This window comes from Phascolarctos cinereus, unplaced genomic scaffold, assembly GCF_003287225.1.
Source record: "Phascolarctos cinereus isolate Bilbo 61053 unplaced genomic scaffold, phaCin_HiC Scaffold_5;HRSCAF=322, whole genome shotgun sequence".
NCBI lineage: Eukaryota > Metazoa > Chordata > Mammalia > Diprotodontia > Phascolarctidae > Phascolarctos > Phascolarctos cinereus.
The window spans coordinates 148,968,350-148,992,133 of NW_027555958.1; the positions used below are offsets into that span (position 1 = coordinate 148,968,350).

General features: G+C 41.5%; 1 protein-coding gene across 1 annotated transcript in view; it reads left to right on the forward strand.

The window, feature by feature from the left end:
- The first annotated feature begins 7,255 nt into the window (after positions 1-7,255).
- TRAF3IP2 (TRAF3 interacting protein 2) overlaps positions 7,256-23,784 on the forward strand; it is a 65,959-nt gene continuing 49,430 nt past the window's right edge. The window contains 1 exon segment of the mRNA XM_021008090.2: positions 7,256-7,650. The gene's annotated coding sequence lies outside the window, so the exon portion shown is untranslated.

Consider the following 23,784-nt stretch of genomic DNA (forward strand, 5'->3'; position numbering starts at 1 on the left):
TGATTGTCTGGAAAATATCTTCCACATCAATTGAACACAGTACTGAAAGTGTCATCCTTAGAATGATTCCTTTGGGTCAAGGTATTGTCTACAAGAGGCTTCTATCAAATGCAAATATTCTCCACAAAAGACTTGATGCCTATCTATACAGAGTAGGGGACTGAACAGGGGCAGGGGGAGGGGGAAGAAGCTCTAAAGAGGGGTTGGACTAATGGCCACTAGGTCCCTTCCAGCTCTAATCTATGATCCTATGAAACATATTCACTACCTGACTCTGTAATAAAACTCAACCACCTGATTTGTATATGTAATTATAAAGTGTGGTCATTATAAAGTATTTAAAATACCATAGGAGTTTTAATGGCACTCTTGCCGAGACTAGCAATAATAAAAATTAGAGGTGAAAAGTCAAAGCTCATCCAGGGGCTGACGGATACTTCCATTGATTTTTTCAAGAGCCTACTTCAGAGGATCCTGCATAAACAGAGAAGAGAATTTCCTAGCACTTGGTCTAAATCTGTGGAGGGTTTTCCCCTGGCTGGCTTTTGCAAGAATACTGAGTAATGCTAGGATTGGACAAACACAAAAACTCCCAAAAGTTGAACTCCAGTTCTGGATCAGAGTCAAGGGCTGAGTTAAAGGATGGGTTGGTGTGTTTGTACGGTGCCTATCACCTTCGAAACTGCACCCATGTTAATAGCACATGGAGAACAGCCACTTTGTTTCCTGCATCCTTTTCCAATGGAGTGTTGCTAGGAGTTTCTCAGAGATGAGAGCAACCTTGCCAAGAGCCTGCCTAAGTATGTAATAAAGACACAGATAATATAGTGAGCGTGTACGCATGATGTAGAGATGGTGTACAGATTGATTTCATTGATAGGGTAGAGATAGGGAATGGACTTGTGATTTCATTGGTAGAGGAACCTCCTGGATACGGAAACTCCTTCTACCACTGTAGGTTGGCATTTTGTTTACAAATTATAATCTTAGAGAGTTGCTTAGAGGAGTAAGACATTATGTGACTAGACCAGGGTTGAACAGTCAATGGGTCAATACTATATTATGTAAATATTATATTAGAGTAGGGAAGGGAAAACTTGGCTCTAAAGTTCCTTAAAGACAGGGTCCATTTGATATTCTCCGCAAAATACACATTAACTATCAGGTTTTCATATGTGTTCAGAGATGTTCCCCATGTCTTTGCGAGTTGGGACCATTTGTTATTTGTCTCTTTCTCTCCCCAGTGCCAACAGAGTGCTAGCACACAGAAGTTTGTAGAATGAATGCATGGCTAAGACACTCTTCTCCAAACAGTGTAATCTGCAATGCAACATTTACTTGGTTGGATTCAACAAATATTTATTGAGTGTTTGTTGGGTGTGGAGCACTGTGATAGGGGCTGGCAGAGATACGACATTTCTGTCCTCTGAAACTTATAATTTCGTTGAGGAATTATTAATATATACCTTTCCTTCGATATCCTTTGATTCGTGGGTAAGTTGAATTTAAGTGAGGCAGAGTTACAAGAAGTCACCAGCCTCACTCTTTCCTCCAGAGTCATCACAGTTCAGTGGCAGGACAGAACCAGATGACTGGTGATGGCTCAAGATGCAGTGGATGACCTTGGCATCTTCTACGTCTAACCAAGCTCTAAGTGCTCCACAGCACCAGCTTCAGCTGCCTTCATGGCCATTGAAACAAACTGTTCTTATCCACACATTCCACCAGAGGAAGTCTTCACATGCTTAGGGTAGACACCCCCATTAACTCACCAATGGGTTTGAGACCTCTTGGTGCCCCTTGACCTGGTTTAGCCCATCTGCCTAAATGGTTTACCAGGCTGTGGCCGCTGCACATGCTACAGCTTCTTGGAGCCACAGGTGAGAGTCAGACGGAAAAGGTGGACACCAAAGGTGGAAAGTAGCCCTGAAAAGGGCTCACCAGCCTTCATGCCAGAGGTACTAGTCTTCCCTGAACACACCCTACGCTCCATTAATATATACACAAATAACTGTAATGTAAAATGTTACCTATGTTGTATTACAGAATGTCAAAGTTGGAAGGGACCTTAGAGGCCACGTAGTCTAGACTGTATATGATTAAGAATTCCTTCTTTCACACTGTCAGTCAATGGTCAGATAGCCTGAAGACCTCTGGTGAGAGAGAATGCTACCTCTGGAAGCATCCCATTCCATTCTGAGATGGCTTTAACTGTTAGGAAAGCTTTCTACACAGTTGAAATCCATGTTTTTTTCCAAATTCTACTTATTGCCCCTGCTGCCTTCTAGGGTTAAGCAAGATAAACTTAATCCCTTTTCCAAGTGATAACTCTTCATCCCTTGCATTCCCCTCTCCTTTTGTGGTCTAGTCATTTTTCAGTCATGTCTCACTTTTTGTGACCCCATTTGAGATTTTCTTGGCAAAGATACTGGAGTGGTTTGTCATTTCCTTCTCCAGCTCATTTACAGATAAGGAAACCGAGGCAAGCAGAATTAAATGACTTGCCCAAGGTCAAACAGCTAGTAAGTGATGATGCCAGATTTGAACTCAGGTCTTCCTGACTCTAGGCCAGGCAATCTATTCACTGTGTCACCTTGATGTCATTCCTCTTTATACCTCTCCCCTATTCAGGCTGTCCCAGAACCCCATCAGAGAATAAAAACAGAAAGAAACCACCACCTAGCTCACCCTATCCTTTTGTCTTTCCCCTTGCCTGGACTGCTTGACTGCTCACAGGATTGAAATGAGATGGAAGTGAAAAATTCCATCTCTTCTCATAAGATGATCATCAGACCGTACCATCTTCCTTTCTACTAAGATCCTTCAGCCCTTAGCACCATCTGCCTTGCCTCCTCACCTCAATTATTTAAGTAACCAGCCTAGGGATTTCTGGGCCTTTCCATCTACCCCACAAGGGGACTCTGCCCCCTAGGAATCTGAGACTTTTCCATCTGCCCTGCAGCTGAACTCTCTTTTACATGTTATGTCCCCCAATTAGAGTGTGGGTCTTTGAGAACATTAGCCTAGCTTTTTTTATTCACACCTCTAGCACTTAGAACAGTGTTTGACACATAGTAAGTGCTTAATAAATGATTTTTTCATTCATTTATCCAAAGACTTGAAGACAGTTCTCATTCTCCCCACATACTCTCAATCCTTCTCTTCTCCAGGCTAAATATTCCCAGTTCCTTCAATGAATCTTCTTATGACATGGTCACCAGTCCCTTCACCATACTGATCTTCTTCTTCTGGACATTTTTCAGCTTGTCAATGCCCAGGAAAATGTGGAGGAGCCAACATGGAAGACAATATCCCAGATATGATTAAACCAGGTCAGAGAACTTTAGGATTATCATTCTAGACTCTATGCCACTCTTAATTCAGACTAAAGTCACTTGAGCCTTTTTTGTTCCCATACCATACTCTGGCCTCATATGGAGCTTGCAGTCCACTAAAACCCTCATATTTTTTTTCTACACAAATTATGTCTAGCCACACCATGTGCTTGTGAAGCTGATTTAAAAAAAAAACAGGTATATGAATTTCCATTGGTCTATTATATTTTACCTTATTGAATTTGGCCCCTTATTCTAACTCAGGGAAATTCAATCTTGCAGCTAGTGAGGTTTCCCAGTGAAGAGTTGGGAAGGAAGGCATGTTGGAGAATGTCAGAGAAGTCCAAAAGCAATGCACTTGATGAGAAAAACAGTTTTTAAATGCAGAAAATAAAAAAAAAAATAGGATTACAAAGGTAATCAATTATCTTGAAATTCAGTTATCAAAATAAAAAAAAAGTTCTGAGGGGCTTTAGATTAAGAACCCTTGTCTTGCCAGCCAAATTTTTTTTAATCCTTACTTTGTCATCCAGTGCAGTAACTATTCTTTCCATCTCCATGTCATCAGCAAATATAATAAGCATACCATCTATTCCTTCATCCAAGGCACTGGTAAAAATGTTAAACAGAGTTGGAGTAGCTAAGTGTCATGGTGAATAGAGCACTGGATGAAGGAAGATCTGATACTGAATCCTGCCTGAATCACACTTATTAGCTGTGTACTCTGAGCAAGTCACTTAACCTATCTCAGCTTCAGTTTCCTAATCCGTAAAATGGGGATAATAACACTTACCTCTCAAGATTGATGAAAATCAAATGAGATAACATATATAAAGTTCTTTCAAACATTAAAGTGGTAAAGAAACATGATTATTATGTTGTATATACCTAAGTGTGCAGAGGGCATTTCTCCATTAGAACATAAGCTTCTTGAGGGCAGGAACTTCTCTTTGTATCCCCCTTAACACAGTGCCTGGAATACAGTAAGTGTTTAACTAATGCTTGTTGATTGACTCATATCGAATCATTAATGACTACCCTTTACATCCAGTTATTCAACCATTTCCAAATCCATTTGTCTTATTACCTGTCCCACATCTTTACATCTTGTCTATGTTTTCTACTCTAGGAATGTCTTACTTGGAAACAAGCAACTGTGCTGAGGCAGATTGGCACAGTAGTGAGTCCCAAAGTTTCTGTGTAGAAAAGAAGGCACTTGGAGTGGCACAAGTGAACCCGGAGTCAGGTGTAGGGGTGGAAGAGAAGAGTGTGGTAATGACAACACAGATACTCTGGGAGACTTTATTAGGTGCTTTGCTAAAGTCTAGGTACACATGAAAGCAAATTGCAAAGTGCCATGTGAGGTATGAGGAGGAAAAAGTCATTTCTGCTTCAAGGAGGAAATGGCATTTAGGCTCAGTCTTGGAGGCTGTGTAGGATCTCAATAGGTAACAGACAGGAATATGGGCAAAGTCATTTTAAACATACGGAATGTCAACAGCAAAGATAAGAGGACACAGGATATAACTGAGGCACAAGAAATATAATTTGACTGGAGCCTGGAGAATATGGTAGGGAGTATGTAAGATAAGGTCAGAAAGATAGGGTTGTATGTGATTGTGGGAGGGCCTCCCAGGCCACACCAAGGAGTTAAGGCTTTATTCAGCAGATGACAGGGAGTCACAGAGGTATTCTCAACACATTGCCCAGGAATGTGTTCCTATGTTGGCCACAAGTCTCCCAGGTTATTTTCCTGTAGCAGAATTTTATCCTAGGAGCTTAAAAAAAAATGTGTGTTCTTACTGCTGTGGAACAGCTTAAGCATCAGGAGGATGCTGCTGATGCTTATAAACTCCTTGAGGGTAGAAATCTTATCTTGTTCATCTTCCTATCCCCATAGAGGCAGCATCACTCAGTGGATAGAGAACTGGGCTCAAAGCCAGAAAGACCAGGGTTCAAGTCCCTGCTCTGATACATATGGTTGCGTGACCCTGGGCAACTTAGAAAACCTCTCAGTGTCCCTACACAACTTTAAAAATGTTCAATTCAATAAACATTTATTAAGCACCTATTATGTGCCAAGCGCTGTGCTAAGTGCTGAAGATAGAAATATAAGTTAAAAAAAAAAAGATAGTCCCAGACATCAAGAAGCTTAAAATCTAATATGGGAACACAAGGCACAAAAGGAAGTTGAAAAGTGTTGAGGGGAATGGTGCCAGCATGATGGAGAGGTCCAAAAATGTCCAAAAGCAATGTAGCTGGTGGGAAATGAGAAGACTGTGCTGAGCCCCTTTCTTAAACAGAGACCCTGGAGCCCATGGTCCTGCCCTCAGTCAGAGGGTCCAATCAGAGGGGCGGAAGGTACTGATGAGCTGTGAATACCCAGGCAGATTCAATTTTGCAGGACAATGAGATTTCCCAGTGATGAGTCTGGAGGTCAAGTTAAGTCTTATTTTAAAGCAAAGAAAACCCAGTTTAGACTATCAGCAGGATACCTTACAATCTCAAGAATTTGAACCAGGCCTAATCTATATAGATACAAACCTGGATAATATAATAAGTAAAGGGCTTAAACAGAAATATAGAGGCTCCACATCTCCACTGCTTAAAGAAAAGGGCTGGAAAGGTCAAAAACCAGGAAACGTCTTGCTGTATGAGATGCCTGCCAGAGACTGCTCTGGGTGGCCCAAGAGGGCTGGCAATTCCAGGGAGTGGAAAGGCCTCCTTTTATTGGGCAAGCTAAATAGCACGAGTGAAGTTGGGGTAAACCAGAGATGGTCAGAGGGTACTGGCTATCTGAGATTGTATCTACTTAAGGCCAGAGCTAGAATTACTTACTCCCACAGTTAAACCCAAGACCCCAACTTGCATTTGCCCCAATCCCTGACCTACACTGATGGATGGAATTTCCTTACCTGGGAGTTCCTTATATCAGTGAAGTCACAGGTCTAGTCCTTATCCCAGAGACTTCATCCAGCTGTGGGCTTCTGAAGGACAAAGCATAGATTCTTTATTTTGTTCAGTCGGCCTTCCATCGCCTGAGCCACAGGGGACACAGAGCGAAAGGCAGATCTGGAAGGGGCCTTGGCCTTGTTGTTAGTCCTTTGTTCTCGAAGAGGACCAATGATACCAGAAGGAGGATGTACTTCCCTGGGAGTGATCTTAGCTACAGATTATCCAACCAATCCAATCCCCTCATTACATTACAGTCTCTGAGGCCCAGAGAGGTGATATGACTTGCCAGAGATCACACACTTGTAAGAAGCGACAGAGCCTACATTTGGACCGATGCCTTCTCACCCTAAATCCAGATAGGCTTTCCACTGCACCAAGTTGTGGACTGACTAAAAGAAGGGAAATTAAATGTATTTGATGAAAGACCAGGGAGATTCCCTGGATTTTATGAAAGTGAACCAGGATGAAACCCTAGCTGAGCAACATAGCCTGAAAAGTAGCTACAGATCCACTGACTTTTTCCACGTCTCAAATGAGGAACACTTCAGAATGACTCTTCCTTCTGGAGCTCAAGGAGCAAAGGTGTTTTGTTTTGTTTTTAATAAAATTAGCTTCTACAATATGAGCCTCTTCTTTTATAGGATTCCACATTTAGAACCAGAAAGGACCCCAATGGTCTTCTGGTCCAGGCACCTTATTTTATAACTCCGAAGCTCTGAGAGCTGAGAGCATTTGTCCAAGTTCACACAGCTAGTAAAACTCTTCCAGGGATCCAAACCCAGGGCCTCTTACTCCAAATCCTCTTCCCCATGAAACCCCTTTCCTTCCCACTGGGAGCCCTGAACTAATTGATAACAATAATTAACGAGCCCGAACAACAATTAACCAGGAGAGCTTCTCCCGGAAGCTGTGACCCAAAGGGAACTGCCACGTCCACTTAAGTCCCAGTGGCATTCCTCCACTCGGTTTCTTTAGTCCTGAACGTCTAGGGGAAAAGCAAACCTAATTGGCCACTGGACATTTCTAGTCCATGAAAGAGGTTTCGGTTTTAAGAAATGAAGTGACTTTGCTGTAAGTTCACTCCCCCACAGGAAAATATTGAGACAGAGCTTTCTAGTTCTCAGTTACGATTTGCATACAACTTCCTTCCACTTCCTGATTCAAAGCCTGTTCTGCAACTTACCTGAGACCAGATAGGGTAGGGAGAGAAAGAGAGAGAAAGAGAGACACCCAAAGCAACCCAAACCCTGAGGACGGTTTAAGAAGTGACAAGAGAGAGGAGGGAGAGCAAAGGACCCTCCTCCCTTTGCCTCTTCCCCTCCCCTGGGCTCTGTCAGGCTTCGTCCATCCTGATTCTAAGGTGAGTTGTTTAAGATTGCTGCTGCCCTGCCTGATCTTGTTTCCAGCCACTGACCCACTTTTAAAAAATGTGTTTTTCTTCCTCATCTCTTGAAATGGCCTGTCTCCTTCGCCCATCCCCTTTTCCTTCCCACCCTCTATTTCTCCGGCTTTGGTTTAGAAAAAGAAGAGCATAGTGAATCTTTCCCTCTCCTGCTTGAGCGTTACTTGGTGGTTTAGAATTTCAATCAATGAGGCAAAAAATTAACTCTTTGGGGGAAGCAGGATTCTGTTCTCAAATTTCAGGTTCTGCCTGGGAAAACATTTGTTTAGGGAACCTAGTGTTCCCACAATAAGATGACAGATCTCCATTTGTCCTGAGAAAAGAGCAAAGACTGGCAAAAGTTAAGTCTCTGGCCCCGGGCCACAGGACACGTCAATGGCAGTGCTGGGAAGACAGTTCCCAAGTTTTCTTGCATCCCTGTTCCAAAGCTGAGAAAAATCAACACTTGCTTAGGCCAGGCAGCTTCTCTCAATTTCAATTAGTTGGTGGGCTGGTGTGTTTTCCTTCAATAAGCCATTCATTTCCTGGCTCTAAAAAGGAACCTTTAGGGAAAACTAGTACCCAAGTGCTATCCTGGATCTCAGAAGCTAAACCCAGACTAATGTTCTCCAGTGTTCCGTACTTTGTGGGAGGTCTCTTTAATACTGGCACAGGAGAAGCGCACAACCACCCCGAGAAGCACACAACCACCAAAAAGAAATTAAGTTGTATTAGATCAGGGACAGCTATGATGGATGGCCATAGCAGAGGCATAATTATTTCGTATCTTTTAATGATGTCTCCCCATAAGCTATCTGGGTCACATTATTTTTGTAATCCCCACAGTGCCTGGTACCACTATCATTCCATAGAATAAATGGATCCTCCCCTAATCACTGCATTATACTGAATAAATTCTAAGTTCCTTAAGAGTAGCAACTGTTTATTTAATTTTGTATTCCCAGCACCTAGCACAGTGGCTTGCACACAACATGCACTTAATACATGCTTGTTGAATTAGAGAGTAAATGCTCCATAAATGCTTGAACCATAGACTGTAAAATCCCATCTGGAATTTGTAGGCAAATGAGAGGGATGGATATTGGAGTGAGAAGAGTGGGCATAAGGGATGGAGGCTTAGAAGGGAAGGAAAAAACATTCTCATCTTCATTTGTTTTCTGTTTCCTCTTCCACTGAGGTTTCTCTCTGCTGCTTCGCCACTGATTCACCCACTTTTACCAAAAACATCTGTAACAAGGGCTGGGGGTGTCAGGACAGAGAGCTCGGCTGTGTCCCCCTGGAAGGCTCTTGTGGTTCTGGCATGATTTGTGGGGCCAGGGTCACATAATATGGACTAGAATAGAAAAGAGAAAGGATTTTATGGACTTTGTTTAGGAAAAAAATCATTTTATAGTTCTCACTGTCTAAAGAGAGGCGAGTGCTGTCCAGAGGACTCATTGGCAGACCTAGCAGCTGAGAAGTGCAGAATTACAGGGCAGCTGAAATTACTCTTTTCTGGGGGTAATAAATGTTTGTGACACCTTTAATATCCTCAGAAAGGAAACTACAAAACACTTTCTGTACACTCTCTAGGTTGACAAAATGTGATTAGAAACCCTGTTTGATGATATAAAGAATACTTAATGCTATCCAGGCAACAATTTCCTTCTTTTCTTTTTCCCCCCTCCCCCAACCTTCTTGTGTTTCTGGCAACTGCCAGCAGGCATCATAAATGAAATTCAGAATAGGCTTATGCTGAATGAGATATGCCGGCCTTTCAAGAGGGCTTTTATGATTTTTCCAGTTCCTAAAGCCCTCCTCCCCCAATCACTGTGCACTTATTTAGTGGATAGCCTATATTTACTTATCTGTTATTATAGTCTATCTCACCATTAAAATGAAAGCTCTTTGAGGACAGAGACTATGTTAGGACATTCTAAGTACATTCAAATCCTTCTGTCTTCAAATCTTCAGAGCCCAACCCAGTACCTAGAACATACCTTAATACATAAAGATTTATTGGTTGATTGACTTATAAAAGCTGGCATCAGTTCCCTCTCTAATCTATGCCATGTTTATGACTTTGAAGGGTACAGGTTTCAGGATGTTTTTGTTTTCTTTTGGGGTTGGATGGTGTGGGATTCTGAGGTTTTCAAGGATGTGTCACTTGAGATGAGTTTTTGGATTTTACAGTAAAACACTAGGGCATCATTATCAAACATTGGGTTAAATATTGCTCAGCTGCCAAGAAGCTTTGATTCCCAAGTGTCATGCCACAATCCTATTTTTACGGTGCTACAGCCCCAAATCAACCAGCTGAGAAAGCATTGTCAGACTCTTAGTAATATGGCTGCTGCCCTTCTTTGCAGGCCACCAGTTCAGTAACAAGGAAGGTAACCTCAGAAATTTCAGAAAAATTTGGGAGGGGAAATGTACTTAGGGCTAAGATGCTCACCATGTAGGGACACTTCTAGCAACTTATTTCACCTACTACCACTCCTACTACTGATAATAATAATAATGATGATAATGATAATTAGCAGTTTGAGAGACAACATGATGTCTTGGATTGACAGCTGGGTTCAAGTCCTCCTTATAACAAATAGTGACTTTGTGATCTTGGGAAAGTCACTTAATCTCTCAATGAGCTAGGCAACTAAGACTCCATGTGGATCTTCATTAGTAGAAATTTTCTCAACTGAGAATATGCTATACAGTTGAAATCACAGGTTCAGACCTTCCTCCCCCAACTAGTAAAACAAAACAAAACAAAAATAAGTTTAGCACTTAACATTTAAAAAAAAATGCGTTCCTCACAACAACCCTGTGAGATAGGCAGATTCAGAAAAGTTAGATGTATTGCCTGGGGTCACATAGCTTGTAATTTCCTCTTTCTATGGTTCTCCTTCAAACCCTGTATTTACAACCAGTAAAACACACATGCTCATACAATTGGCAATCAGGAAGGGAAGCCAATCTAGGAAGATAGTAGAGAGATAGTGGGCCCAAGGGACAGAAAAAGTCAGTGTTTGTCAAGATCTTTGAAAATGAAAAAGGAAGAGAAGAGAATTCACAATATTTGGGAATTCTCTTTTAATAGAGGAGACAGAGAGAGAGACAAAGAAGAAATACTGTATTTAACTGGCCTAAATTAAGTTTGGTTTTTTACATGTTGTTGAATGTGAAACAGGAGAATCCTTTGAATTTGCATCAGTTTTCTGCTACAGGAAATCTTGCATTCACTTTTTAAAGCGTAGATAAACAGCAAGCATCAACAGCAAAATAATGTGAGCAAAAACAAGACACATTAAATGGTGTTCCTTCCTAATGGAAGAAAGTACAGCGCCTGGCAAATAGTAAATGCTGTATAAATGTTAGCTATCATTATTATTATTAATGGATCAGTCAATCTCGCATTGATTAAGCTCCTTTGTTGTTCAGTATTTCAGTCATGTCCAACTCGTCATGACCCATGAACCATACTGTCCATGGGGTTTTCTCAACAGAGGTACTGGAGTGGTTTGCTATTTCCTTCTCTAGTGGATTAAGGCAAACAGAGGTGAAGTGGTCTGAAGTAGCCCAGGGTCTGAAGTAGCATTTGAACTCAAGTCTCTACTGAGTAATCCAGCTGCTCCTAGTATGTGCTTAATAGGCTCTGGGAATGCAAAGACAAAAGTGGAACAATTCCTGCCCTCAGGGAGCTTACATTCTAACAGAGAGAAAACCCCAAGTCAAACATCTGGCTATTTTTTTGAATGAACATAACCCCACTGCTTCTCTGTGATGTGTAATATTTGTATTAGGAAACTTTTTCTTCAGGGTCTCTCTCATTAGCTCCACCCTCATTGGCCCTAAGATAGTTTCAGCTTTCTGGCTGTTCTTCTACCTTCTGATGCATCTCAAATCCACTATTCCTTCCCTATTTTGCCTAGAATTACCTCTCCAGTTGCTCGTGTGTCTTCTTGCTTCTGCATGTGTGCCAATGCGTACGAGCACAAGTCTTGAAGAAGAGGTTGGAGAGAAGACAACTGAAAGGCGCTTAGAGAGTGGGCACCTTAATGAGCCTTCATCCCAGTCTGTGGCTGGGACCCTTCTGTTGTACCCTTGGGGCTTCACTGTCTGACTGGGGAGCTGATGCCAAGCAGTGCTAAGGTGATAGAGCGTTGCCACAATATCTTTGCCTTCTCCACCACCGGCTCCACTGCCCTCCCCTCCCTTCCCCAGACATGGCATGCTTGGCTACGGCAGATACTTTGTGTATATGCGTGAGTGTGCATGCAGGCACACATTTGGGTTCAGTCATGGAAGTTATTTGCCCTAGGAGGCTTGGCTGTATTCTGCCAAATGATTTCCTAACTCCAGGAATTTCCAGCATTCCATTCCACCATCCTTTTGATTTTGACTTTTAGCTAAATGGTCCTCTCCAGACTTAAGGTTTGTTCTTCTTTCCTCCCTCCCCCACTCATCTTGTGCTCCTTTATCTAGAATATTTGCTGTTTCCAGAACTTGCCTCTCCTTCTCCTCCTTTTATGCCTCTTCTGTTCACATGCCAGAAAGACATTCTCTCCTTGTCTTGGCCTCTTACAGTCCTTAGCTTTCTTGAAAGCTCAAGTGCCACCTTCCCAGATCACCCTCATGGACTTTCAGCTACAGTTTTTTAATGTCCTGCTTTTTCTAACACCTAACACTATGCTTTGTATACAGGTGGGGCTTAATCAATGCTCTGTTGAATTGAATTGAACACATATTATGGTTTTAGCTTTTTTTCTAACTGTTGGTGGCCAATTAGCAAAGAAATGTTGTCAGTTTAGTCCTTGTAGTCTGTAGCTCCCACACTCTAAGTTTCAGAAAGATGCCCAAAGCCAATTGAATTTAGAGCAAGTCATTGCATTGGGAGAATTACTGAGCATGATTCTTTTTTTTCAAAAGGGCAGTTAGGGCTCCCTTGGCTCCAACACTTGCCACTATTTCAAATCCTCTGGCAAGCAAAACGGAAGAACTTCTTCGTCTGGGAAATTTTGCAAGTAATGTTGGAAGTATTTGTTCACCAGAGTTTGACTCTTGGCCAAGCAGTTCACTCAAAACCAGGCCTCCTCAATTATTTACAGAGAAGACCAATGCTACAAAGTTTGCATACATTTGGGGGAGGGGATGAGAGGCACTGAGTATTAGTAGTTTTATTTTATTATTTTTTATTGGCAGCATTTTAAATTATTTTTTTATCCCTGGTTCTTAGAAACCTTCTTATAAAATATCTCTCACTAATAGCCAAGTGAGACATTTAAAAACTGTAGCTGAAATTCTGACAAAAGTCAGATAGATTTTTGGACCTTCCTAATAGCAATCTTGAAACACATGTAAATCTACATAAAACTGAGCTACTGGTGTTGCTTGTGTTAACATAAGAACCACCTACCTGTTCAGAGGCTATGTAGATTCCAAAGGATTCTTACACTCTATTGTTGACAAAAAAAAAAAAAGAAAAATCAGATACCTCAAGCAGCTGTTGAAATCTAGCTTTTTTTTTCTTTTGATTGCTTAGGAATCAGTTCTCCAGCTTATTAATCATCCAGGAGCCTCACCTGCTCTTATTCCATTTAATTACTATACTATTTATCTTCTTCCAGATACTTCACACCTTCATTAAATTCAGTCCATCTTTGCTTCACAAACCCCTGGAAACCTTCCCCTAACTAAGCTCCCAAACCATTTATCGGCACCCTTTGTTTGTAGTCTATCAACCAGTTTTCAATTTATTTTGAATTCAGTTTATGATTAAAATTTAATGAGTCCTAATCAAATCCCTTTTCTCAAATCAAGATTCTGCAGTCTCATCGTCTACCTTTACTATAATACTACAAAAGAGCACAGGCATTGTCTAATCAGTTTTTTATAGACCATGGGCCTTGTGCATTATAGCTTCCATAGCCTCAAGTTCAATGGTTTCCAAAATTTTTTACCCCATAACTCTTCAGGGGAAGCATGCTGAAGTGGAGAGAAGGCTAGTTTTGCAGGCAGGAAAAACCTGGGTTCAAGTTTTACCCTTGACAAACCAGTTGCTAGCTTATAGGCAAGTCACTTAATCTTGTAATGTTCCAGGAAACCATCTAAGGGAGAGAATGGATTAAGCATTTACAGGGTACCTGCTACATAAGCTGTGCTAAGCACTTTTGCAAAAATTTTCTCATTTGATCCTCACAACAATCCTGAAAAGGTAGGTGCTGTTATTATCTACATTTTACAGTTGAGGGAACTGAGGCAAAGAGAGGTTAAGTGACTTGTGCAAGGTAATACAGCTAGTATCTGAAACTGGATTTGAACTTAGGTCTTCTTGAATCCAGTCCCAGAGTGCTATCCATTGAGCCAACTCGCTGCCTCTAAGAGCAGTGAGTTATAGGAATTGTTGATCTCCATTGGTGAACAGAGTTTGCTCACTGAGAGATGCCCACACCAATGAAATTCACAGGACCAGATCCCCTCCAAAAAAACTCCTTTAGGATTTATTTAATTCTTCATAGCTACTATCAAAAATCTTATCAACTGGATACTCTTCCAACCCATATCCATAGTTCTGTGAGTCAGATTTCATCAATGAGGGGGCATACCTCCCACCCACAGGTGTGTAAATGGTTATCTAGAAATGACTTCTAATCCTGGGTAAATCTTGTCCATATCCTCCTGTAAATCCTTCACTTGGAATCTACCCCAGTGTGCTAGGGCCTTTCTTCTAGATCTCTGATGTAGATTTCTGGAGACTACTAGGTGGTGCAGTAGCTAGAAGACTGGGCCTGGATTCAAGGAAGATCTGAGTTCAAATCCAGCCTCAGATAATTACTAGCAGTGTGACTCTGGGCAAGTCACTTAACTTGTTTGCCTCAGTTTCCTCAATTACAAAAAGGGGATAATAGTACCTACTTTGGAGGATTGTTGTAAGGATTATATGGGATATTTGTTTTTTTAAAAAGTGCTTAGCACAGTGTGAGGCACTATGCTATGCACTAGGTGCAATATAAATATTTATTCTCTTCCTCACTTAACCTCTTTCTGCCTCAGTTTCTTAATCTGCAAAATGGGCACCTACCTCCCAAGGTAATTGTGAGATTCAAATAAGATATTGGTAATGCACTTTGCAAGCCTTTGTGACATTTAAAAAGTTTGAGAGACATAATTTCTGGCTAATTTAATCATTTTATTAACAATGCCAGCATGCTTATTAATAAAAGCATGGTCATTTGGCCATCCTTCTCTTAGACCAAAGGCAATTATGGCTGCAGATTTATGGCTGATATGGCCTTTGGAAGAGGGGTGTTCCTGAGGGTGGCCATCAACTCTGACTGGTTAACAATTAAAGACAGAATGAATATTACAATGAGCAGACTATCCTTATACTCAGACTATCCCTGGCTTTGGGCAATCTATTCAAAGAATTTATCCTCACCCAAACCTGACTGAATGCAATGGCTTTCCCACCTGGGTGGGGTCTGGACAACATTGTTAAGAAAGTTACCCCTTCCCCCCCCAAAATAGTATAAGATTTCATGGTTGCTGAAGGTTTACTAATTTTTAAAATGAGTAGGTTCTCATGCAGGTCATAGATTTTCCACCATTATCTAGACTATCTATTTTTCCAGCAATCTCTTAATCACCAGATCAAATGGCTTTTTCTCAAAACTCTTGCTTCTTGACTTCTCTGACACTATTATACTTCCCCTGTCTACTCACTCCTTTTTAGGTTTTTGTGACACTTGTCTCTTCTCATTCTTCTCTTATCTGTTTGGCTCAGTCTCCTTCCTCCAGGTTATGCTCATTAACCATAGATGCCTCCCAAGGCTCATGCTGGTCTCTTTTCTCTCTTAATTCTAACTTGCTTGGTAATCTCATCAACTTGCCAGAGTGCAACTGTCATCTCATTGGAGATGGTTCTCAGAACCATTTGTCTAGCTCTAACCTCTTTTCTGAGCTCCTTTCTCAGCTCTCCAACTGCCTCTTGGATAACTCAAACTGGATGTTCTGTAGGCATCTCAAACTCAACATGGTCAAAACTTTCCTCATTATCTTTTCCCCCAAAACCTTTTCTACTTCTCAATTTCCCTGTTTCTGTCAACAGTGCCATCACCCTCTCATTCATGCAGGCTCATCTATAGTGTCAGCTTCAACATCTTACTCATGCTCAACTCACCTATTTAATATGTTGCCAAATCTTGTTATTTCTACCTTCTAATGTATGCATCTGATATACATCCCCTTCTCTCCATTCACACAGCCAACACCCTGGATCATACCCTTATCCCCTCATTCCTGGACTATTGCAATGGTCTCCTGACTGGTCTCCCTGAGTTTTTTTTTTAATCAATTACCAGGCCTAGATGAAATATCAAATTAGCAAATAATCAATCAATCAGCAAGAATTTATTGAGCACCTACCATGAGTGCTAGGTGGCCCAGTGGATAAAGTGCTGGACCTGGAGTCAGGAAGACTTATTTTGCTGAGTTCAAATCTGGCCTCTGACACTTAGTAGCTGTGTGACCATAAGCGAGTCACTGAATGCTGTTTGTCTCAGTTTCCTCAACTATAAAATAAACTGGAAAAGGAAATGGCAAACCACTCCAGTATCTTTGCCAAGAAACCCCCAACACAAGAAGTTGGATATGACTAAAAATGACTGCACTGAACTGAACGGAACTATGGTCTAGGAACTGGGTTGGGCACTAAAGATAAAAACACAAAGAATAAATCCATCCCTACCTTCAAGAAGCTTATATTCTAATTCTAATGATACAAATCTGGCTAAAACATTGGATGGCAGAAACAGGATTCTAAAAAGATGTCAACAGGCTAGAAGACTGGATGAAATCTAATATAACCATATTGATGGTGACAAATGTAATCTTATACTTGGGTTGGAAAAAAAAACAAGTTTTGAGATTGAGGAGTCATGGCTAGACAGCAGTTTAAAAGATCAAGAGGGTTCAGTGGACTGCTAGCTCACTATGAGTCAGCTTGCTGATGTGGCATCCAAGAAAGTTAATGCAATCTTAGGTGTCAGACATCTCTTCAAAGGAAGGTTATAGTCCATGGTACTTTACCCTGATTGGACCATCTCTATGGTAATGTGCTAAATTCTGTGTGCTACATTTTAGGATGAACAATGAGAAATCAGAGGGTTTCCAGAGAAGCACAACTGGGAAGATAAGATCCTGGAAATCATATAATATATGAGTTGTCTGAAGGAACCAGAAAACTATACACTTGGGAAGGGAGAAAGGGAAGGAAGCATGACAGCTCTCTAAAGTATCTGAAGGACTGTCCTGTGGAAAGGAAGTAGACTTGAGCTTGCCTGTTCATAGGATCTTTAACCTCAATGAGGCATTTGGGTGAATTACCCATTTGGGAATGGACAGTTTCTCACACAGTAACTTACACTGCTATCTGTCCCAAAACAATTTGTGTGTCTCCAGTAATACACATTCCTGCATACGGTTCTGCCCTTTCCTCTCTATTTTGGGTCCCAGGTTTTTGCCACAGCCCTATAACTGGTTTCTTTGGTTCCTGGATCTTTTACCTCAAACTCACCACTCCTCCTGTAAACCACTAACAGAATAATTTTTCTAAAACAATGCTTTCCTTTTGTCACTACTCCTGCTCAAAAATCTACAGTAGATTCCTCTTGCCTGCTACAACCAAGAACTTCTGCTTTCCTGACTTTCCAGGAACTCTGTAATCAGTTCCCATCCTACATATTCATCTCAGTGTGGAGCACTGGTGTTCTACAGTCAAGAAGACCTAAGTTCAAATCCAATCTCAGTTACTTATTCAGCATGTGGTCCTGGGAAAGAAAACCTCTCTATGCTTTATGTTGCTCATCTGTAAAAGGAGGGATTGGATTTAATGGCCTCTATGGTCCCTTCCCATTCTGAATCCGTGACCCTATCAACTTTATTTTCCTATCCCTGGTACATACCCTCTGAGTCAGTAAGGCTGGATAACACTGTTGTTGTTCAGTCATTTTCTGTCATGTCTGACTCTTTGTGACCCCATTTGGGGTTTTCTTGGCAAAGATACTGAATGGTTTGCCATTTCTTTCTCCAGCTCATTTTATAGATGAGGAAACTGAGGCAAACAGAGTTAAGTGACTTGCCCAAGGTCACACAGCTAGTAAGTGTGTGGTCTGAGGTCACATTTGAACTTGGGTCTTCCTGACTTAAGGCCCAGTGCTTCATTCACTATGCCACCCAGCGGCCATATCTCACTGCATAGTTCCCAAAACTGCCTTCCTACCCACCCACAACCCAACTGGACTCCAGCTCTGCTCATTCTCACTTTCAATCATGTTTTTGTTTGTCTGTTTGTTTACCCTGGAATGCCTTCTCTTTTCCTTTGTGTTTTTTAATTTTATTGTAGGATCTACATTATTACACATGTAGCTACCCCCTCTATCATGACAAGCCTTCCTCAGTGATGGCATTTGGGAATTGTGACCAAAGATTGGCTACCACCCCATAACCAACCTCTTGAAAGGCATGTCATCTTGTATCCAATATCTTTGCATTCATTATTCATATACCTATTTACACACACACCTTGTCTCCCCTCCATTAGAATATAAGCTCCTTGAGGGGAGGGAATGTTTCTATTTTTTCTTCACATCCCAAGTGCTTAGCACAATGTCTTGGCACATAGTAAGTACTTAATAAATGCTTATCGATTGATTAATTGATTATAAGGCTGTTGCTCAGACAACAGGCACACAGTGTGAAGAAATCTGTCTTGGGGCCTGTACTAAAAGACTTCCTAGTTTGGGAGAACCTGCCAGATCTTATGCTCCACTAGGCATAGCTTTTGAGAACCCAGAGTCCTCTCCATACCACAATGAGGCACTAGAGTAGGATTTTGTTGGATTTCTTTTCTATTACATAATTGGTTATATGTTCTAGTACTCCAGTCTATTTGTAATCTTATCAATATGAGTACTCCCTCCAACACTGAAGATCTCAACCCAACCAGGACTGCCCATTCTGCATGATTCACGTTTTTGTCCTCTGATAAATTCACCTCCAGGGATTCACCAATGTCTGCAGGCCTTCCCTTCACACTATATAATGTACAGCATATACATTCATTAATTTTATTACCTTAATTCCTACCTGATACCTACTTCTCTCAAGTGTGACCCAGGTACCTAATTTTGATATGAAGGTAACCTTGGGTTCCATAGAACACAAGCTGTACTGTCCTCACCTCTTCAAAAGCACAGGTTTCCTGATTGGCACATCTCCATCCTGGAGTGCCGCTTCATGGGGGACACTATCCATGCTCACTTAGTTCCTGCCTGACTCAGCTCAGTCTCTGGACTTCACTTTCTCTCCAGCAGCTTCTACACTCTGGAGATACCTCTGCTCTGAAGCTTGATCTCCCAATTAGTCAGTCTCCAGCCCCCCACTGTCATTTCATGAGGAGCCCTAGCCACGTTCATTTTACTCCTAGCTGAACTCACCCTTCTTCACTCACTGCCTTACCAGTAGCCTTGCCCCTGAGATGGTATCCTTTCTTCCACTCAGCTCCCTACTTTCCAGCTCCCCTTTGTTTAGATGTATGCATATCTTCAGCACTTATCAAAGAGCCTGGTATATTGGGAGTGCTTCATAAATGCTCTCTATATCATCTATATATGTATGTATGTATGTATGTATGTATATATGTATCTATCGTACATACATGTATGTATCTATCTAGTATGGGTCAGAAGATAAAAAGGTCTATCATTGATGTATGTATATATCTAGTCATGTATTTACCTATCTGTTTGGTGTGGGCCAGGAGATAAACTGTATTTCTGTTGTTCAAAGGCTAGCTTAGCTAAATTCAGAGTTGTTGCTATTGTTGTTGTTGTTCAGTCATTCAGTTATGTCTGACTCTTTGTGACTCTATGGACCCACATGCCAGGCCCTTCTATCCTTATCTGTCTCCTGAAGTCTGTCCAAACTCACGTTCATTTCTTCCATGACATTGTCTACCCATCTCATCCTCTGCCATTCCCTTCTTTTGTCTTAAACCTTTTCCATCATCAAGGTCTTTTTCATTATGTGGCCAAAATATTTACACTTCAGCTTCCAAAGAACAGTCTGAATTAATTTCTTTAACTGTTGACTGATTTGATCTCCTTGCTGTCCAAGGGACTCTCAAAAGTCTTCTCTAGTACCACAATTTGAAAGCATCAAAGTCATACATTACTACTGGAAAAACATAGTTTTGACTGCACAGACCTTTTTGTCAGCAGGGTGATATCTCTGCTTTTTAGTATGCTGTCTAGATTTGCCATGGCTTTCCTTCCAAAGAGCAAGCATCTTTTAATTTCATGGCTGTAGTCACTGTCTGCAGTGATCTTTGATCCAGAGAGGCTCATCCCTAAAAAATTGGCCACCACAATTTTATTCTTCCATAAAATTAATAAAGATGATTTACTGAGAAGTAAAAGGAAGTACTCCCTCTGATGAAGTCAGTGTTCTTGAAACGTTGGAGCAGAAATTCTATTAAGGATCACAGGTTTAGAGCTGCTATCTGGTCCAGCTTCTCTTTTTACAATGAGGAAATGAGGAAACTGAGTCTCAGAGAGGTCAAGTGACTTGCCCGTGATCATAGCTAGTAAGTGTCAGAGGCTGTATTCATACCTAGGTATTCTGAATTCAATGCTCCATCTACCACACTGCCACTGAGGTTCTGGACCACACAATCTAGTACTTATTTTTGAAATGTTTCAATTGTGCTACTCCTGTTTCTATATCTTGAATATCATCTCCTAGAGGGCAGGGATCACATTTTATAATTCCATTAAGTCCCCTCCAATAAGAAGCAACATTCAGAACACAAAAAAGGACCTATAAATACCTGTTATTTAAGATAAGGAGAATGTATTTCCCTCCTTTATTTGAAAGGGTAGGGAGCTATGGGTGTGGTACACTGCATACTGGGAGAGAGCTAAGTGGCTCAGTGGACAGAGCTCAGGGCCTGGAGTCAGGAAGACCTGAGTCCTAATCTAGCCTTAGACACTTACTAGCTATGTGACACTGACCAAGTCACTTCACCTCTATCCACTGGAGAAGAAAATGGTAAACTATACCAGTATCTTTGCCAAGAAAACCCCATGGACAGTACAATCCACAAGGTCACAAAGAGTCAGACACCACCGAACAACCACACTGCATACAATAAGGGACTTGGTTGATGTACTGGATAATTTGACTGAACTGGGATTTTTTTTCCTCTTTTTTGTTCTTGTTATAAGGGATAGCTCTTTTCAAGAAGGCAGAAAATGCATGTAAATGAACAATAGCAATAATACTTTCTAAAGAAATTAATATATTCAAGATGATATGCTTTATTATTAAGTCTCCTTTTCACATAGCTCCAATAAATCAATTTCCTTGCCGCAGTAAGAATTAACAAGTAGATCTAGCATCATCAGTAGTCTTGATTGTTCACTTTGAGCACACCTTCAGCATCTGTAAAACTCTGGCAGGCGCCTTTAGCTCAGGTTTGGACTGGACACTGCTCCTATCAGAGGCTGCTTCCAGAGCTGAAACTCCAAGATTCTCTTATGTGAAAGAAACCTTTCTCTCTCTTCACCTCTGAGGGGGCCTGCTAACAGAACACAGAATTTGCGGGTCTCCTTTCTGTTTGAGAAAGCAGCTTACACGCCAGCTACACTTTAGGACTAAATAAGAGCTTAAGTGTTGGCAGTTGTATTCGAAGAACAGATGATGAAAAATAATTGTGTGGCAAGGAGTGTTTGACAGCACATCATCGTCCTCATTCTCCCGACCAGGTCTGATATATTTTTGCCCTCCCACTTAACTGTGGGCCCGCAGACGCACACAGTAGATTTCAAGACACTTACCCACTCTTCAGAAAATGGATTTGCTCCATGTTCAATCTGGGGGAGCTGAAGGGCATTTTCTATTGTGTATCAAACGTTGTAGCTGGGGAAGAATCACTGATGAAGAGGGAAAACAGTGGAAACGGAGGCTATCATTTTAAAATGGTCTAGTGGGACTTTAACACACTCAATGTTGTCAGTAGGCTTAGCTAAACCTTGCAGAGGTGAACTATCTTTAAATAGCCAGGCTGCTTTTATGCTGATGTGCTGGGAGGCAGGGAGGAGAACACACACCCTCAGAAATGAAACCCAGAAATGAAACAAAGCAAATTGTGTACAGAGCAAGGTGGCAACGGGGGAATGTTTGGGCTGGGTAGAAAAGTAGTTGTGATAGACTGGAGACTTCTTGTACTGACTGGGTGGAGGAAGAGAAAGGCAAGATTCCAAGGCTTGAGTTGGGAGGAGCTAGGGAGGCCTGAGTTAAGGCTTTCCTCTGTAAAGCAATTTAGCTATTTGGCCCCAGATGCAAACATTACCAATTACACATCTGCCGTGGTGGCTGTATTTCACAATAACTCGGGTAGGGATAAACTATGAAATGGATTTTGTAACATTCCCATTGGACCTGGTACAAGGGTTTAAGTGGATTCTAGGTCAAACAGAAAATCCTGCCCTTGACTGATTACCTTCTGTGCACCCTGGCTTTTTATCCCTTGAGCTCTGTCTACTGCACATAAGGGTCTGGAATTACAGGAAGAATTACAGGTCAGCAGAAGATTATCAATCACCATTATGCAGAAGAGGGATTAGTTTTATTATGCTTGGCCCCATAAGGCAGAATTAAGAGCAGTACGTGGACATTGCAAAGAGGCTGATTTAGGCTTGATGTCAGGGAAAGCCCCTTAACTATCAGCATTATCTGAATGTGGAATGGGCTGCCTGGGGACTAGAGGTCTTTGAGCAAGGCAAGATGCACATGCTAAATTCTTATTCAGGTATGGATTGGACTAGGTGGCTTGCAAGGTTCTTTCTAACTCTCTGAGTCTGTAATTATTTAATATTTTAATACACTGCATGTGCTAGGCCTGCATAGCTTTGGTCTACTGACACACAATACATAGAAAGTTAAGCACCATTGGATAACTCATGGAGGTGTGTGCAAGAGAGGAAAGATTTGACATTCCATCCTTCCTGGAAGAGCCAATCACTGGGCTTATCTCCAACACAAAGTGTATTACTCCTTTCACCTATTATCAACTAGCACTCTCCCACACTGACCCCTTATCCCTTCCCATGCCGGTCTCCAGCCAATGTCCAAGATTCTGACCTTTCCCCTTCGCTCCAGGCAAGAGCCCCCTCAGGCAATTATAACCTAACTGTGACCAAGGCACCCAGGGTTACTGTATAGGTACTATTGGGGAAAAATCTCCTTTCTCCTCCCACATACTGATACTTGAAACCTCAGATCACCTCATGGTTACAGCAGCCATGGCCCTTTCCAAGGCTCTGGGCTCTAAGTCAGGGGCAAGGAAGGAAGAGGGTCATCATCATTCCTTTCCTTTTCAGCCAGGCAGAATTGTACAAGGCGAGCAGAAACAGATGGGTTGTTATTTGCATATAAGCTCTTAGTACCATTTTGACCCAACCCCTCCCATCTTTCTAATTTTCCCGTTTCCACTGAGGTACCACCATCATTCTAGTCACTTAGGTTCATGACCTTGGTTCTAACCCTGACTTCTCCCTTTCGTTCATCCCTACATACCAATCAGTTGCCAAATCAGATTGTTTTTACCTCCACAACATCTCTCCAGTTCCCTACTTTACCCAATCACCCTGCCAATTCAGGCCTACATCACCCTTCATCTAGACTACTGCAATAACTTTCTAATTGCTATCCCTGAATCAAGCCTCTCAATCCATTCTCTACACAGCAGTTTCCTGTGCCTCTAGAATCAAATTTTTACGCTCTATTTGACATTTAAAGCCCTTCACAACCTGGGCTTAACCGTCCTTTCTAGTCTTATTAAACATCACTCCCCTCCCAGCACCTTTCTGTCCAGCAAAAATAGCTTTTTGTTGTTCTATATATCTGACACTCCATCGCCTATCTTAAATGCTTTTTGCATTAGCTATCTTTCATGCCTACAACGTACTGCCTCCTCTCTTTTGCCTTAAAAACTCTTATTTCTTTCAAGACTCCATTCAAGCACCACCTTTTACTTTAAATCTTTCCTGATCC